General features: G+C 35.6%; 1 long non-coding RNA gene across 1 annotated transcript in view; it reads left to right on the top strand.

The window, feature by feature from the left end:
• LOC116560999 overlaps window positions 1–13,357 on the top strand; it is an 83,790-nt gene that overhangs the window by 29,903 nt on the left and 40,530 nt on the right. The window lies entirely within an intron of this gene.

Genomic DNA, 13,357 nt, shown 5'->3' with positions numbered 1-13,357 from the left:
GTACTTTAGCCTGAAAGCCCTAAATACTATTTCATCTTTATTTTCTGGCAATTTTGATAGAATCCATCTTTTTTCAGTTAATGTGTCTAGGTCAATATTCACAGATGCACAAACTTTTTTAATATACAAATTCAAGAATACTTTGATTTCTAGTGTGTGTTCTGAAATTATAGTTTACATAATATCCTGTTCAAATATTTTGTTTTTGATGGAGTTCAAAGATAGGCATACATGTGTGTTCATGTGTTTGTGTGTGTGTGTGTGTGTGTGTGTGTGCGTGTGTGTGTGTGTGTGTGTAACAGAGAGAGAGAGAGAGAGAGAGAGAGAGAGGACCATGAGAACAAAATAACAGAAAAAAAGAAAGAAAAAAACAAGCCAAGGAAAAATATTAGATAAAAGATATTTAAAGTCAATTTATCATAATTGAAAATGATTATATAGGATGTCTAGTTCATATTGCTCACTTTGGAGTGCTGTGTTTGCTTTGTATTTGTTTTTAATGGGAGTGGGTGGATTTTTATTAACCGTTTTCTTTTTCCCCACAACCAATACTTCCACAATTCCAATGCAACACAGCAGTATTCATTCTAATCTTCTACCTTTACTTAGTTGTAACTTCTGTTTCTTATCATGAAAACCTGCTTCTTATTACTTACAGTATATTTTCTGAGTTATCCAACCCCAGCATACATATTACTCCACGTATAAGAAACATCAAATGGTGATGTTTCTAACCAGTGGCGTTTTCAAGAGGCAGAGAAAAAAGCACATAAGGCAAAGCCTTGAAAAGCAAGGCAGAGGGAGGTGAAAGTTCAGCTCATAAAGTTCGTCTGTGTTCTAGATTCAACTGTGAACAACAAGCTGGGTAAATAAATATGTTAAAGGGGCTTTGCTTCGCTTGCTCAGGGTTGGAGCTGTCATGAATGAAAGCATGAATTGTTAGAATGTGATATATTTGCATTCAAATATCATCTAGGATTATTTTGATTCATTCTCTTCTGGAAAGAGGAGACCCAAAGTGTTTTTGTTCCATTCCTAGGAGTAGGATTTTGCATTCACCTCCTTCAAACATTTCTATGGCAGAGTCTCCTAGTATGTTTTTTAGAGAACACAATATTTTTGAAGATATTCTGTATAAAGAAGTAAATGTAATTAAGAAAACATTTAACTTCTATTCAGCTAATTGATATGGTTTGGCTGGGTCCCCACCCAAATCTCATCTTGAATTGTAGTTTCTATGATCCCCAGGTACATGGAGGGGCCCAGTTGGAGGTAAATTAATCATGGGGATGGTTACCTTCATGCTGGTCTCATGATAGTGAGACCTTTCTCATAAGATCTGATGGATTATAAGGGGCTTCCCCCTTCACTCAGAGCTTATTCTGTCTCCTGCTCCCCTGTGAAGAGGTGCCTTCTGCCATGACTGTAAGTTTACTGAGTTCTCTCCAGCCCTGCTGAACTGTGAATTAAACCCCTTTCCTTTATAAATTATCCAGTCTCAGGTATGCCTTTATTAGCAGCATGAGAACAGACTAATACGGTGAATTAGTACCACAGAGAGTAGAGTAATGCTGTAAAGATACCTGAAAATGTGGAAGCAACTTTAAAATTGGGTAATAGGCAGAGGTTGAAACAGTTTAGAGGGCTCAGAAACAGCCAAGAAAATTTGGGGAAAGTTTGAAACTTACTTCCTAGAGACTTGTTGAATGGCTTTGACCAAAATACTGATAGTGATATAGACAATGATGTCCAGGCTTACGTGGCATCAGATGGAGAAGAGGAATTTGTTAGAACTGGAGTAAAGGTCACTCTTGCTATGCAAACTGGTGGCATTTAGCCCTTGCCCCAGAGAGCTGTAGAACGTTGAACTTGAGAGACATGATTTATGGTATCTGGTGGAATAAATTTCTAAGTGATGAAACATTGAAGAGGAAGCAGAGAATAAAAGATTCAGAAAATTTGCAGCCTGACAATTTGATAGAAAATAATTTCTGCATTTTCTGAGTAGAAATTCAAGCCAGCTTTAGAAATTTGCATACACAACGTTGATAGCCAAGACTATAAGGAAAATGTCTCCTGAGCATGTCAGAGGTCTTCACAGCAGCCACTCCCATCACAAACCAGGAGGCCTAGGAGAAAAAATTGCTTCAGGCCCAGGGCCTTTCCACTTTGTTCAGACTTCAGACCTGATGCCTGCATCCCAGCCATGGCTAAGTGGGGCTAAGGTATGGCTCAGGTTGTGGCTTCAGAGGGTGAAGCCCTAAGCCTTGGCAACTTCCACATGGTGTTGAGCCTGTGGTGCACAGAAGCCAAGAATTGAGGTTTGGGAACCTCCACCTAGATTTCAGAGGATGTATAGAAATGCTTGGATGCCCAGGCAAAAGTGTGCTGTAGGAGCAGTGCCCTCATGGAGAACCTCTGCTCAAGCAGTGTGGAAAGGAAATTTGGGATTGGAGCCCCAACACTGAGTCCCCACTGGGACACTGTCTAGTGGTGGTGTTAGAAGAGGGCCACTGTCCTCCAGACCCCTGAACAGTAGAGCTACCAAGGGATTGTGCTGTGCACCTGGAAAAGCCACAGACACTCAATGCCAGACCATGAAGGCAGCCAGGAGAGGGGCTGTACTCACAAAGCCACAGGGGTAAAACTGCCCAAGATTGTGGGGGCCTACCTCTTGCATCAGCGTGTCCTGGATGTGAGACATAGAGTCAAAGGAGATCATTTCAAAGCCTTAAGATTTGACTGCCTTGTTGGATTTTGGATTTGCATGGGGCCTTAACCCCTTTGGCCAATTTCTCCCATTTAGATCATGTGTATATACCCAATGCTTGTACCCCCATTGTATCTAGGAAGTAATTAACTTGTTTTTGATTTTATAGGCTCATAGGTGAAAGGGATTTGTCTCAGATAAGACTTTGGACTTGCCCTTTTGAATAATACTGGAATAAGTTAAGACTTTGGGGACTGTTGAGAAGGCAACATTATTGATATGTGAGGACATGAGATTTGGGAGAGGCCAGAGGCAGAATGATACGGTTTGTCTCTGTCCCCATCCAAATCTCCCCTTGAATTGTAGTTCCCATACTCCCCACGTGTCATGGGAAAGCCCTGGTAAAGAGGTAATTTAATCATGAGCCAGTTGACTCCATGCTGCTGTTCTTGTGATGAGTAAGTTGTCATGAGATCAGATAATTTTATAAGAGGCTTTCCCGTTTGGTCTACTCTCATTCTTTCTCCAGATGCCCTGTGAAGAGGTGCCATCTGCCATGATTGTTAAGTTTACTGAGGCCTCACCAGCTGTGCTGAACTGTGTGTTAGTTAAACCTCTTTCTTTTATAATATATCTACACTTGGGTATGTCTTTATGAGCAGTATGAAAACAAACTGATACAACTATATGTTTCTAGAATTTGTTTGATCATTGTTTTACTTTATGTGATTCGTATTAAATGTTTCAGGTCAATTCTGTGGAGCACATTTGCGGAAACATTACCCTAAGCCAACAAGAAGCTACAGGTTTATTACGACTCCTTTTCAAGGGGTGAGTAATAACAATGTGTTGTAAGGAGAATAATATTATTAGCAGCAGGTTTGAGTAAACATCATTGTGAGTGAGTTTAGCATGCATGGGATATGAATTGGCTAGCAATGTTTTCCTTATTAAATGAAGAAGCATAGACCCAGAATTACGAGAAGCTAGTCTCTCTCAACTAACGACCACTTTTTAAAGAGGGGCATTCTCCTAAATAAACTGGGCATAGAATTTCCAAAGATGAAATTTATCAGGAATATTATAAGTACTGAATCTCTTCAATGAATCAGTTACCAAAGTAACATCATTAAATAGCTTGCTTATAGAGTATAAAGATTTGAAAGATATTATTTGATTGCTTTTCTTCTATAAGAATTTTAAAGCCAAAATAAATGGTAGAATTGTGAAATCTGAAAATCTTCCTTCTAGTTAAAACAAAACTCATTTTTTTTTTTTTGAGACAGAGTCTTGCTCTGTCACCCAGGTTGGAGTGCAGTGGTACAGTCTTGGCTCACTGCAACCTTCACCTCCTGGGTTCAAGTAATTCTCCTGCCTCAAGCTCTGGAGTAGCTGGGACTACAGTCATATGCCACCATGCCCAACCAATTTTTGTATTTTTAGTAAAGACCAGGTTTTTCCATGTTGGCCAGGATTGTTTCGAACTTCTAACCTCAAGTGATCCTCCTGCTTTGGCCTCTCAAAGTGCTGGAACTACAGGCATGAGCCACTGTAACCAGCCTAAAAGACATAATTTTTTAAATATACGAAAGAGATTACCAAAGAAAATTCAGATTTGGTCAGTCAACCCTTGTTCCCCACTGCTCTACAGATTTCAGAGTCTTAATCTGGACTCCAAAATGCTTTAGTAAGTTTTAATTTGCAGCTTGTGCATTAGTGAATTGTATATAGAAGCAGCACTCATCAAAGTTGTCTTATAGGTGAGTTATAAATGACATTCTGTGATGACAGTAAAATATAGGCTAATAGATATAAATTTATTCCTATTTAAATATGAATGAGGTTTGAAAGCAATTATACTTGCTCAATTGGTTTCCTAAAAAGCAGTAGTCACATTCATATAAGAGAGGAGGCTTAATAATTGTCCACAAAAGCAAATATTTGAGAAAAGGAGCAATACAGAGAAAGCCATATACCATTGCATCACATATCTTGAATAATTAAAAAATTTCAGCTTAAACTCCTGTTTGGGAACTATTGTTTAAAAACTTATATAGCACAATTTAAAAATTTGGTGTAAACACCAGTAAGAATCAATGAATTGTAGTTGTTTCTTGCTTGCTTTCAATGAGTCCATATAATTAAATAAGTGAAGAGGAAAATGACTAATATAAACATATAACAACTGCTAGAATATTATTATCAGAGACTTTCTCCAACTATGTAAAAACACAATCTTAAGATTATATGTGTGTATGTATGAGTGTTTATATATGTAGATTTTAGGTTTGTAGGGAGAAAGAACTGGAGTTTCAATCCTTTCTCTTCTATTCTAGATGCATGCAACTGGTGAATGCACTGATACTTAACAGCACAATTTCCAATATTTGAAAGAAAGAATGATAACCATTATCTCAAAGTGTTACAGAATATCTTCCCCACAGATATATTTTTTTCAGGAAGCAGTGCACAGTGGCTTTCAAAAGCCAAACATAAGCATTTTTCCAGCTCCTGTTCAGAGACATTTTATTGGTAACTTTAAAGTAGCCACCATAGGAGAGTATTCACAGCACAGAAATCAACAATGTATATCACCACTACCATGCCCAGCAAGCAATTTTAATAGTACATAACTGAATGGCATGTTATATGTACAGAATAAATAGCAGTTCTTAAACTATTATTCATCTATTTAAATAGTTGTTATAGCTGAACTTCCTTAAAATTATGAGTCTAAATATCTAAGAGACTTTGTATATAGGTAACCCTAATTTAAGTTTGTGAATCAGTAATATGGATCAATGACATTAAGGATAATAACAGAAATTTTGAAATCCTGAATTTCTAAGTTAATATTCAGTGGCTCTCTTACTGTATAGACACATTTAGTTAGAATTACACAATTTTTCCAGAAATTTGTCATTCACATGATTTATTCCATTGCTGCTATAATTCCAAATGATTTGCCTTATTTATTTATGTTGTCTTTTGAAACTCAGAAAGCTGTCTGTGATTTCATCTTAATATGCATATTAGGAGTAGTCAACTTCCTTTAGAGTCTATGATTTTATATTACTCTGAAAATAAAATTCTCTGAATTCTTAAAACACAACACAAAATGTGTTTTAATGTAACATTATAGTGATTTATTCTGGGCAAAAACACAAACTGAATCAATTTCTGTGGTCGTCATTGTCAGGGCAATACCCTAGCTTCCCATTAAGTTCAATCCAATAATGGCGGTAACATTTTTTTTTTTTTTTTTTTTAGCTCTGCTTTGTATCATGCTGTGAATTTCAATAGAAAAACTGGTTCCAAATTTTCTTAATGGATTTTTTGCCTACAGTATGTGCATTTAGTTATGAGTGGATAACTCCATGTGCCAGCTTTCAAAAAACATTAAAATATTGTAGATTGTTGTTATTTCAGTAAAGAATTGTTCTTGAAGATAGTATCAGGAATGCAGTGGAAGAAAACAGAAGAAAAAATAAATAAAATGTATAGGACTGTGCAAAGTAAGGTCTATTCTCATGAAAGGAAAATACATACTTATCAGTGGTGGCTTTTCTCTGTTGTAAAAAAGTAAGTTGTTATTATTCATGTGTGATTTAATCATAAAATGCATTTCTTATGCAGTCCCTTTCCTTTGGGCTCTTTTATTCACTTTGGTTATTTTTCTATATTATCAACAATGGGAAAATCATTTCTTAGCTTTAAATGAAAAGTTTGCAATAACATTGCTAATTTATTTTTCCAGATACATAAACTTTTGGCTCTGCAACAAAAGATGTTACTGCAAATAATCCATTTATTAATCTATTTAAATTATTTCCAACCTATATTGCAAGTAGGTTGTGACAACATAAAAAACACCTTGTATTCCCCACCCCCAAAAAAAAGTATTTATAAAGCACTTTGGAAAGGTTTTTTTTTTATTACCTATTGATATCCAGGGATATCAATGAATTGTAGTTGTTTCTTTTGACCTCCTGTTCATAAAGATTTTAAATAGGAGAGAATTTTGGCCTGTGTTAATTATACTGAAATAAATATCAAGTGGGAGTTAGACATTTTAACCCTTTCATTTGCTTTGAGTTTCTTAATCTAATTAATTGTCAAACAAAGGAGTCATTGTATATTTAGGTATTTGATCTTGAAAAATATATTTTAAAATACTATTTTTATACATTGGTTAAAGGCAGCACCACATTACAATTTCTGAGTGGAAGGAAACTATGTTCACCTTGGCTTCTTAGAGGCATAATTTATCACATGTCACAGGGAATGGGAATCCCAGGGGAACATAGTTGTCTTGCTAAACTGAAAAGACAAAGGTATGTTTGTTAAAAACAAACTATGGTTTTAACAATAGACTGTGAGTAAATGTGTTGTCTCTCTTATGCTATTGTGGTTAAGGAGCCACTCACTGTGCATTGCTCACCATTTCTTTCTTCTTTCACTCCTTCTTCTTGAAAGCTTCAAATTATAGCTCCAAGACAGGAAAAGACTGACTTCCTATTTCATCTTATATAGAGCTGCATTGAATTGTGTTGTGGGTAAGAAATGAATTCATTTTAATAAAGCCTTTGAGATGGAATTTTTATCTGTTAGAGCATCTAGTGTTACCTTAACCAATATTGATAATTGTTTTCATCTCTAATTTGGCTGACTTTTATAAACACCACAAACAGAAAATGTTGCCTAATGCAGAACAAAATTCCCAGATTGTTTGCCAGAAGCACTCTATATATACTTTGTTATCCAAAAACATACATGTTATTTCTAAGTTAAGTATTATTAATAATAGTTCTTAGTCTGCTCTCTCACAAATTCTGAGTTAGAAAGTGCTTATTTTCCCCATTATCCAAGCAATGATTTTCACAATTAGATTAGGCAATGTGTGACAATAATCACTGAATTAAGAGATAGAAATCAAGTAAGCCATATGATTCCTCCAGCTTACTTCCTCGGGAGAGTAAAGGTGGGAAAACCCAAGTGGAGCCTGGAAAACTCACAAAGTTAGCAAGATGGATTTGAGAGTTTATAAAGGATAAATTGGCCAGAATGTGTAGAGTATTGGGAGAATAGATCGTCATAGAGAGAAAGATCCAGAAATCTCCAGATGGTCTCTCTTGAGTTTTTACCTGAGTATTCATCAGTGCAAGTGTATAAGAAAACTACCCAAGTCTAAAGAAAAAAGAATCCCACAAGAATTTATGAGACAGGAAAGCCAAAACATATTATCTAATGTTAAAAGGGAAATTCTTTACTGATAAAAGGGGCAATTTTTATGATCACATAACAATTCTAAATGTTTACACAGCAAATTGAAGAGATTCACAAGACGTGAACAAAAACTGATACAACAGGAAGGAGAAATCAAGAAATCCACAACTTTAGTCAGAGGTTTCAATATTCCTTTCTATCACCAAGCACGCTGATTTTTTTAAAGCATTTAAAAATGCTTTTAAACATGGCCTAAGAAAATGAATATCATCTGTTAGTAAAAGTACACGTGTCAACATAATTTCTAAGAAGATCTAATAATGGGCCCGGTGAGGTGGTTCATACACATAATCCCAGCATTTTGAGAGGCCAAGGAAGGCAGATCACTTGAATTCTGGAGTTTGAAAGCAGCCAGGGCAACACAATGAGACCCTGTTTATATAAAAAATACAACAATTAGCTGTGTTTGGTGGTGCACACCTTTAGTCCCAGCTACTCAGGAGGCTGATATTAGAGGGTCACTCGGGCCCCAGAGGTCAAGAATACGTGAGCCTTGATTGCACTACCTCACTCCAGCCTCAGCAATGGAGCAAAATACTATCTCAAAAACAAACAAACACCCCCAAAATCTACTGACGGTATTATAAAATTTATCTATATTTGTATTTTTTGAAATTTGGTAGATGTATATTAAAATACATATATATAATTGTAGTCCATTTTTAGCAAATTCCATCAAATACATTCCAAATCATTAGTCTTCATACTTAACCAATTGAGAAATAAGCACCAAGCCACATGAAGCTAACATAGCCCTTTTATTGTTGATAAAATAATAAAATAAAAGGGCAAAGGTGAGAGTAGATCTTGGTGAGAAAGACAAGTTAGTCTGCTAACAGAGCTGCCCGGAACAGCATGCCAGGCTGGGGCAGATGCCCATCTACCAAAGTACAGACCTATTTATTCCTGGGAGAACAGAGCCAAATGTGCTTTTCTGTGAATAGACAGAATTTAAGAAGCATGAGGACAGAGCCAGACCAAGTGTGTTTGTCCTTCCTTTGCCAAATTTACAAACCAAATAAGCCACAGCACCTTTCTTAAAATGGATTTAAGGAAAGATGTAGACAGAGGCTGAGAGTGTTTTACTAATAGCCTTCTTCTGTACGAAAGAAAACAACAGGTCAGAAGTACTGCCTGTTTAAATAGAATTTTCAAAACTGTCTACATTAAAATATCACTCAAAATTCAGGTACTTTTTATTATTAAAATATTTTGAGATACAATACTATTATTCATTTCAGCGGAATAATAATCAGATTGCTATATTTGTGTTTACACTAGAAAATATTCTCAAATATTTTCTGAACATATGCAGTTCAAATAACATGTCAGAAACATCATTTAAGAGATACAGATATTAATCACAGATGTTTTGTTTTTCCATAAAATATTCTAAAGAAGGCACACACATTGAGTCAGAGAAACATATTTCAAATAAGTACCCACGGGGAGTTTTTCTTAACAGTCTTTCTGTAAGTAGAACATGCTCTGGAAAATAATATCTTTGGTATACTAATCGGTAAATTGTCTATGGCATTCTGACACGATTTTGTCTGGCATGTAATGTGCGCAATACTCCAGAAAGATCCCCCAGACACACAGGAAATATAGCAAATCAAATTCTTTTTTAACTAAATGTGTCAGCAAATGGTGGAGCATCAATAAGTAACCTCTCTTGAAATCTGAGGTGACCCTTCAGAAAATGAAAAGGAGACAAGAGGGAGACCTTTGTCAACACAAAAGCATCTTAGCATGAACATATTATGAAAAATTGAACTAAAGACAAAACATGGATTTAGAAGATTAACATTGCATCCAGAAGAATTGCCTTTTGCATACTATCAGTTATCAGCATTTGGCCTCTCATTAGCTTCCCTGCTTTTCACAATGGAGCAGTGGCTGTTCTTTGAAACACTCAACCCGCCAAACAGGGACATTTTCAGACGTGATATTTAACTATGTCAAGGGTCAAACTAAGCAGACAAAACCCGATGTCTGTTTTGTTTAAAATAATTGGAATGGAAAAAGATAGAGATGGAAATGAACCAAGTGTTCAAAACCGATAAGACTAAATGGGAAGCACAATAAAAATCATGGAGAAAAAAGAAGGTAAATGAGCTCTTTTAATATGTGAGGCATAGAAAAGACTGCTTTAGAATTACTTAAGGATAAAGTTGAGCAGTTATAGCATGTCAGACCTGATATACAGGAAACTTAATCATGGACTTCATTATTTAATTGAGAAAAATAAAGAATCTTCAAATTAACTGTCCTTTTTGTCATAAGATTATGTATAGTGTGTGTATGTATGTGCATATGTACACCTACATTCATCTTAGCACAGCCAAATTCTATGCTATTCTTGGATAATTACATTTTATAAATCTTTGATATTACTTTGAGCAGAAATTCTTAATATTTTCTGATAATTTTAATGAAATAACAGATTTTCAAATTCACTGCCATACCAAAGGTTTCGTTAATGTAATTCCTTTCAAAATTATCTATTTAAAAAAAGTATTAAAAATGTAAAATATGGTCTCCTTTAAAAGTATATTAATGCATATACTTTATTTCCCTCAAGAGATCAGCTGCAATTAGATTATGTAGTCCTATCCAGTGTCATGCTTGACTGCACAGTGCAGGCTGACCAACAAGTGCTCAGTCATTTATTTGGCCTTTGCAGGTAACTTTAGGCATAATGTTATATTTTGGAGCCAGATAAAAAGTGGCTGACTTAACATTTATTTGATTTGATTGCTTACAATTCAGGCATTATGAGATCTTGGAAAACAGCATAGTTTAGATGGCAATAGGGGCCATCTATCAAAGCTTTGATTATAGCTTGAAGTAGTCATCTCCATGCTGTAGTTAGGTTCTGGGCGGAGGAAACACAAATGATTCCACAATGCATATATTCTCAGACCTATAGAGATGTACAATAAATATAACTTTTATTCACTTGAACATAAAATCAGCTTTCCACTTTGGCCTTTATACTTCAGTTAGTCATTGGCACAAAATGTTCTATATCAAACATTACTAACATTTAATACTTGTTATAGAGACTGAATTGTGTATACCCCTCATAAAATTTTATGTTGAACCCCTAACCTTTATTTTGACTGCATTTGGTGAAAGGCTCTTTGAATAAGTGATTAAGGTTAATGAGGTCAGAAGGCATAGATCCTGACCAATATGGTCAATGTCCTTACAAAGGGGAAGAGGCACCAGGGATGTACATAGACACAAAAAAGGCCATGAGGACATGATAAGAAGAGGATGATATCCCTTTTAGAATTTTTTTATTGTGTCTATTTGATTCTTCTCTCTTTTCTTCTTTATTAATCTGGCTAGTCATCTATATATTTTGCTAATCTTTTCAAAAAACTAGCTCCTGGATTCATTGATTTTTTTTGAAGGGTTTTTAGCATCTCTATCTTCTTCAGTTTTGCTCTGATCTTAGTCATTTCTTGTCTTCTGCTAGCTTTTGAATTTGTTTGCACTTGCTTCTCTAACTTTTTTCTTTTTCTTTTTTTTTTTCTTTTTTGAGATGGAGTCTCACTCTGTTGCCTAAGCTGGAGTGCAGTGGTGTGACCTCAGATCACTGCAACCTCCAAGTCCTGTGTTCAAGTGATTCTCCTGTCTCAGCCTCCTGAGTAGCTGGAACTACAGGTGCATGCCACAATATCCAGCTAACTTTTGTATTTTTAGTAGAGACAAAGTTTCACCATGTTGGCCAGGATGGGCTCAATCTCTTGACCTCCTGATTCACCCGCCTCGGACTCCCCAAGTGCTGAGATTATGGGCATGAGCCACCACCCCCGGCCTTCTCTAGTTCTTTTAATTGTGATGTTAGGGTGTCAATTTTAGATCTTTCCCACTTTGTCCTATGGGCATTTAGTGCTATAAATTTCCCTCTCAACACTGCTTTATCTGTGTCCCAGAGATTCTAGTATGCTGTGTCTTTTTTCTCATCAGTTTCAAAGAACTTATTTATTTCTGCCTTAATTTCATTATTTACCCAGTAGTCATTTAGTAGTAGGTTGTTCAGTTTCCATGTAGTTGTGCAGTTTTGAGTGAATTTCTTAATCCTGAGTTCTAATTTGATTGCACTGTGGTCTAAGAGACTGTTTGTTATGATTTCAGTTCTTTTGCATTTGCTGAGGACTGTTTAATTTCCAATTAGGTGGTCAATTTTAGAATAAGCGTGATGTGGTCATGAGAAAAATGTATATTCTGTTGACTTGGGGTGAAGAGTTCTGTAGATGTGTATTAGATCTGCTTGGTCCAGAGTGGAGTTCAAGTCATGAATATCTTAGTTAATTTTCTGTCTCATTGATCTGTCCAATATTGACAGTGGGGTGGTAAATTCTCCCACTATTATTGTGTGGGAGTCTAAGTCTCTTTGTAGGCCTCTAAGAACTTGCTTTATGAATCTTGGTGGTCCTGTATTGGGTGAATATATATTTATGGTAGTTAGCTCTTCTTGTTGTGTTGATCCCTTTACCATTATGTAATGCCCTTCTTTGTCTCTTTTGATCTTTGTTGATTTAAAGTCTGTTTTATCAGATATGTAAAATACCACGCATTGATAACAGGCATTAGAATCAAAATAAAGTGCATGATAAACTAAGAGATTTAAAAGTAGGAAATTTGGAGTTATACACAAAGGAAATGCAAAAAAAAAAAATGCAATGATGTCAACTGCTAGATGAGTCTTTTATTGAAGTCTTTATATACTTTAAATATTCTGTGAAGCCTTGCTATTTAAATATTGTGATAGAGCAGCTAGCATTCTCTAAAATGTAATAGAAATGGAAAATAAAATTAAGTCAAAGCTAATAATTTTTCACATGTGGCCACAGAGTGAGCCCATCCAATTTGTAGTTAGTAACTTAGGTTTTGATACTGAAGCCTTAAGAGTCAAAGTGATGATCTACAACCTGACAAATGAGTCCTGCAAAGTGTTTCCATACCCTGGAATGTCATAGAGATGGGAAAAATGGTTCAACTTCCAAAATTAGGAGCAACTTAAAAATCTGGAAAGCTTGGTACCAGAAGAAATTTAACAAGGCTCAATTATGTGACAGCAATGAGGAAGCATAAATTCAAGAGCTTCTATTATTAAGACAACAGAGCAACAATTAGTAATACCACCAGGGATCCTAGTGTAAGCCCAGGATATATGTTGATACTCTGGGAACATATATACTTCTATAACCCCATTTTTCTCTAGTCCTTGCCAGTTGCTGCATTCTAATATGTTTATAATAAATATAATACTGCAAAGATCACCAGCTAATGTCCATATGTGCACAGTAAAAGACTTCAACTCACTGAGAAAAATTATCGTTTTCC

This window comes from Sapajus apella, unplaced genomic scaffold (genome assembly GCF_009761245.1).
Source record: "Sapajus apella isolate SASKATOON/1434 unplaced genomic scaffold, GSC_monkey_1.0 scaffold28, whole genome shotgun sequence".
NCBI lineage: Eukaryota > Metazoa > Chordata > Mammalia > Primates > Cebidae > Sapajus > Sapajus apella.
This window is presented reverse-complemented; position numbering and strand designations above follow the sequence as displayed.